Source organism: Chrysochloris asiatica, unplaced genomic scaffold (genome assembly GCF_000296735.1).
Source record: "Chrysochloris asiatica unplaced genomic scaffold, ChrAsi1.0 scaffold00065, whole genome shotgun sequence".
NCBI lineage: Eukaryota > Metazoa > Chordata > Mammalia > Afrosoricida > Chrysochloridae > Chrysochloris > Chrysochloris asiatica.
The window spans coordinates 2,644,910-2,650,932 of NW_006408583.1; positions in this window are offsets into that span (position 1 = coordinate 2,644,910).

Below are 6,023 nucleotides of genomic sequence, written 5' to 3' on the forward strand. Positions count from 1 at the left end.
TTTTAGGTATTCCAATCAGTTATAGGCAGAAGACGGACTTACAAGCTTTCTATGGTGATATTTCTGGCTATTCCTTTCTCTCCCCCTCAAGTGTCTATTTCATAACGGTATGCCAGGGAAACCAAGATTCAAAAGACATCCAAACATCTTAACATTATTTCCCCTTTTTGCCCATTCCAACCATATCTCAATCCCTGTAACCTTGAACCCTGTTGTTCCAAGGTTGTGCGTACATCATTATATACCTCTGTCTTGCCTAGCCCATGTAAACTTGCCTAATTGTTTTCCCATCCGCCTTGTTCTTCCATTCTCCTCCCTCTTCTCGTGTATCGCCCCACTCCCTAGCACTCAAACTATCCTGTGTCTATTCCCTACCCTGTGCTCAATCTTTCCTCCCTCACCTCACTCTACACCCACATCCTGGAAACCAGCAAAGAATGCCCCTTCCTCCCCTTTAGTATGTGTACTTTTCTTAGTCTTTTACAATAACGGTCATTTGCAGTATTTCTCCTTATGACTAATTTCACTCAACATAATGTCCTCAAGCTTCATCCATGTTATGTGGTAACTTACAGCTTCCTTGTTGTTTTTCAAGGCAGCATAATATTGCATTGTGTGTAGGTACAACAGTTTGTTTATCCATTCTTCCATTGATGGGCACTTAGGCTGTCTCCATTCTTTGCTCTTGTAAATAGTGCTGCTATGAACATTGGTGTGCATATATATTAACTAGTGCTATGGTTAATATTTCTTGTGGGTAAATACCAAGTAGAGGAATTGCTGGATCATAAGGTATTTCTATTTCCAATCTTCTGAGGACACACCATATTGCTTTCCAGAGAGGTTGGACCATTTTGCAATTCCACCAGCAATGCAGGAGCATCCCAGGCTCTCCGCATCCTCGCCAGCGTTTATTGTCCTCTACTTTTTTTCATCTTTTTTGTTATTGCTGGTGTGAGATGATATCTCACTGTTGTTTTGATTTACATCTCTCTAATGGCTAGTGATCATGAACATGTCTTCATATGTTTGTTAGCTGCCAAGATCTCCTCCTAGGTGAAATGTCCTGTGCCCATTTTTTAATTGGGTTATTTTTCTTTTTCTCATAGAGATGTTGTAGTTTCCTATATATTTTTGAAATGAGTCCCTTGTCTGATGTGTCTTTGCAAAAGATTTTTTCCCATTCTGTCTGTTTCCTTTTTATTCCTCTGGTGAAGTCTTTTGATGAACATAAGTTTTAATATTTAGTATGTCCCAATCATCTATTTTGTCCAATTTTATTTGTGTAGTTTTCAAAATGTTTGGTAGTCTGTGTATTCCCTGAATTAGTGCCCTCACATATGTCTCTATTTTTTCATTGATGGCCTTCATAATTTTGGGATTTACATTTAGGTCTTTAATCCATGCTGTGTTGATTATTGAATAAGGTGTGAGGTAATGGTCTTGTTTCAATCTTTTGCATTTCACTTTCCAGTTCTGCCAGCACCATCTGTTGAAGAGACTATCTCCTCCCCATACGATATATTTAAGTACTTTGTCAAAAATCAGTTGGCTGTATGTGGATGGATCAATTTCTGGATTCTCAATTCTATTCCATTGATCAATGTATCTTTCTTTGTACCAGTACCAGGCTGTTTTGACCACCATAGCCATGTAATAAATTTTGAAATTGGGGAGTGAGAGTTTTCCAACTTTATTCTTCTTCTTAAGCAGTGCTTTACTGATCCAGTTTCTCTTTCCTTTCCATATGAAGTTTGAAATTGTTTTTCTATCTCTCTGAAGAATGTCATTGGTATCTGGACAGGGATTGCATTTTATGTGTAAATTGCTTTAGGCAGTATTGACATTTTCATAATGTTTAGTCTTTCTGTCCAGGAGCATGGCACATTTTTCCATTTTTGTAGGTCTCTTTTAGTTTCTTGTAGTAGTGTTTTGTAGTTTGTATAGTTCTTTTGTTTCTCTGGTTACATTTATTCCTAGATATTTCATCCTTTAGGCAGCTATTGTAAAGCGTATTGTTTTCCTAATGTCCTTTTCAGTGCTGTTGTTTTTGGTACAGAGGATCCAACTGATTTTTGTATATTGATCTTATATCCTGCCACTTTGCTGAATCTTCCAATGAGGTCTAGTAGCTTTTTTATTGAATCTTTGGGATTTTCTATGTATAGGATCATATTGTCTGCAAATAGAGAGAGTTTTACTTCTTTGCCAGTTTAATTTCCCTGTCTTGCCATATTACTCTTGCTAAGACTTCCAGCACTATATTGAATAGGACTGGTGACAAAGGGCATCCTTGTCTGGTTCCTGTTCACAGAGGGAAGGCTTTCAGCTTCTCTCCATTGAGAGTAATGTAGGCTGTTGGTTTTGTATATGTATATTCCTTAATTATGTTGAGGAATTTCCCTTCAATTCCTACTTTGTTCAGTGTTTTTTATCAGGAATGGATGTTAGATTTAGTCAAATGTCTTTTCTGCCTCATTCAATATGGTCATGTGGTTCTTTCCCTTTTTCTTATTTATATGGTGGATTATGCTGATCATTTTTCTAATGTTGAACCATCCTTTCATCCCTGATATGAATTCCACTTGATCATGATGTATTATGTTTTTGATGTGATGCTGGATTCTTTTGGCTAGGATTTTGTTAAGAAGTTTTGCATCTATGTTCATGAGGGATATTGGTCTATTATTTTCTTTCTTAGTGATGTCCTTCCCTGGTTTTGGTATGAGAGTTATGTTTGCCTCATAAAATGCATTAGGAAGTTTTCCATCCTCTTCTATATTCTGGGATAATTAGAGTAGAATTGGTGATAGCTCCTCCCTGAATGTTTAGTACAACTCTCCAGTGAAGCCATCTGGGTCTGGATTTCTTTTGGTTGGGAGTTTTTTTGATGACTTGATCACTTTCTTCTTTTGTTATGGGTCTGTTCATGTTTTCTACTTCACTCTGTGTAAGTTTAGGTAAATTGTGTTTTTCTAAAAATATATCCATCTCTTCTAAGTTTTCAAATTTGTTGGAGTACAACTCTTCATATTATTATATTATTATCCTTTTCATTTCCTTTGGTTCTGTTGTGACATTGCTCATGTGGTTTCTAATGTGTATTATTTGTGTCTTCTCCCTCTTTTCTTTTGTTAAATTTACCCATAGTCTGTCAATTTTATTAATCCTTTCAAAGAACCAGCTTCTTGTCCTTTTGATTTTTTCTATAGCTTTTCTGTTTTTTATCTCATATATTTCTGCTCTAATCTTTATTATTTCTTTTCTTTTGGTGGCTGTAGTCTCCTTCTGTTGGTCAGTTTCTAACTGTTGGAGATGCTGTGTTAATTTTGGTTCGTTCTTCTTTTTGGATGTGTGCATTAATTGCAATAAATTGCCCTCCCAGCAACTGCTTTTGCCATGTCCCAAAGATTTTTGTATGTTTTGTTTTCATTCTCATTTGTTTCTAGGAAGTTTGTGAGTTTACATTTAATTTCGTCTGCTCCCCAGTTGCTTTTCAGTAGGGTGTTATTCAGTTTCCATGTATTTGACTTTATTTCCTTGGTCTGTCTATTGTTGATTTCTAATTTGATAGCATTGTGGTCTGAGAAGATGCTTTGTAGTATTTTGATATTTGTAAATTTATGGAGGTATATTTTGTTGCCTAAGACATGGTCTATTCTGGAGACTGTTCCATGTGTACTGGAAAAGAATGTGTATAGTACGGTTGTTGGGTTGAATGCTCTGTATACATCTATGAGGTCCAGTTTATCTGTGGCCTTAATACTTAATTGAGTATTTGTTTTGATATTTTTTATGCTTTCTGATTTCCTCCAGGTAGATGTGATCAGGATGTGGGCTTCCCTTTTCACTCTTGTTATTGCTTGGCTCAGAGTAACTTTCACAGTTGTCTGCCTCCCTGGTGTTTGGCAGTTGGCTTTGGTTCTTGCCTGGATTTTGGCGTTTTATAGAGTGTGATTGTAGCTTGACTATATGCCAGCAGTTGCTGTCTTTTCTTGGGTACTACAGAGAGAGAAAGAGTCCCCCAAATGTGGAAGGGGGAGCATAACAGCAAAATAGCAACAGCAAAAAGAAACAAAAAAAATAAAAAACATAAAATAAAAACAACAAACCACCACCACCACCACCACCACCACAACAACAACAACAACAAACTAGATTGGATAGTATAGTCTATAATTTCAGAAAAGGGAGAGGAGGGAGAGAAGAAGAAGAAAAAATCTGTAGCCTAATATGAGTATGACTTTAATGTCCTCTTTCAACTTCTTGTGTTCAAAGTTGCCTGATAAATTTCATGATGCCACTGTTGGTTGTTATGATGTACCTCAGGATTTAATTTAATTTTCAGCCTGTTTTGTTTTTAAACTCTCTTTCCCTCTCCACACCCCTTGTTCTGGCCTTTTCCATATTAAAAAGAAAAAAAAAAAAAAAACAGTTCAGGGCCGGCTCTTGGGCTGAGTGTATCTGTGCATTTGCATGGCAGAAGAATACACCAATGGTGAGTGTGGGGGGGTGTCTACTCCCTCAAGCTCCCCCTTTAGTCACCAGAATGGGGGTGCACAAACAGTGGGGCCAATGAACAGATACCAAAAAGAAAAATAGAAAATAAAATCAGAACAAAGCAAAAGCAACAAAGTGAATTGTCTACCTTTCTCTGAGGTTCCTGCAGTGTTATTCCATGGTGGGTCTGTTCCCCCACTTGGTCTTGCCATTTGTTCATGCCCAAGTTGTTGGCTTCAGGTCATGGAGCCCAGTAGATTTAATAATACACGCGATTTCTTACTCTTGCTGCAAGTTGCACTAGCTATAAGCCTTCAAACTTTAAAAATATTCCTAGATATGTGGTTCAGTGTTTTGGAGCTCTTCCCTGAACCCTCTTTACCTGGTATTCTGTGGGATTGCTCATGGCTAACTTCACTGCACCTCTACCTTACCCACCATAAAGCCCTGCCTCTCCCCTCCCCCCCCCCATTCTGTCTTAATCTGGTGCTGTAATGAAATCTGTCCTTCTGTTGGTCTTTGAGATACTAGTGGTATAGTTTTGTACATCACAGCAACACACAAACCATCACAGTAGGACAAATTGATAGATGAGTCATGGATTGCTCTTTCAAGTGCACTGAACTGTAAATATAACAGTCTATTTTAAGCTGTAATATATCTAGCAATTTGGAGAGTGCATGATATTAACCATGTGAACCTTTATTTAAAGGAAGGCTGCTGGGGTTTAGGTCCACAAGTAAAAAGTCTTCTGTGTACGTAATTGCCTAGGAGTGAAAAAACCACCAGGAACCAATCCAAGAAACATTAGTTTATTACAAAAAGAAAATAATAAAGACAGTTTGCTGACAGGGGAGATTATTGACAAAGAACCTGGACAGATATCTTTAGTGGTGACTGGCTACACTGTGAAGTGTTTCCTTATAAGAGACTTGGGCTAGTGTCTTTTTATATCATGTGTTATGTACCTTTCTTAGGTGTCAGGGCCATTGAGGGTGGTATGTGGAACAAGGAAAAGGCAGGAAAATTACAAGGTGCAGGGCTGTCAGCTCCTTCATAGCATATGCATAACAAACATGAGAACAAGAAGTTAAAGTATGCATATTGGGAGGAGGGGGAAGGAATAGGAGATAAGGCTTTTGAGTTGACAGTATGGTCTTTTTGGAGTGTTCAGTTTGTGTCCCTACAAAGGCATTGAAAAGTAGAAGTTGTCATCATAAAAACTGTTTATTGCTTTGATGCTGTATGAATACTGAGCCATGCTAATAATCTTTATATTTAATAATAATATAGGATAAACAACTTATCCTATAATACTGATAATTTACCTGGAGGGTTAGACATAAGATATATGAAAAAAAGTAAAATTTGATATCAATGGTCATACTCCTTACCTTTGTCAGTTCGAATAACTTAAGGTATGAAAGATCACTTGCCCTTAATACGTTATGTTGCGGACTGTGTAAGACTGGTCAGAGGTTCAAGGCCCTATAGGCCCGAGTGTAACAAATGAAGCCACTTGG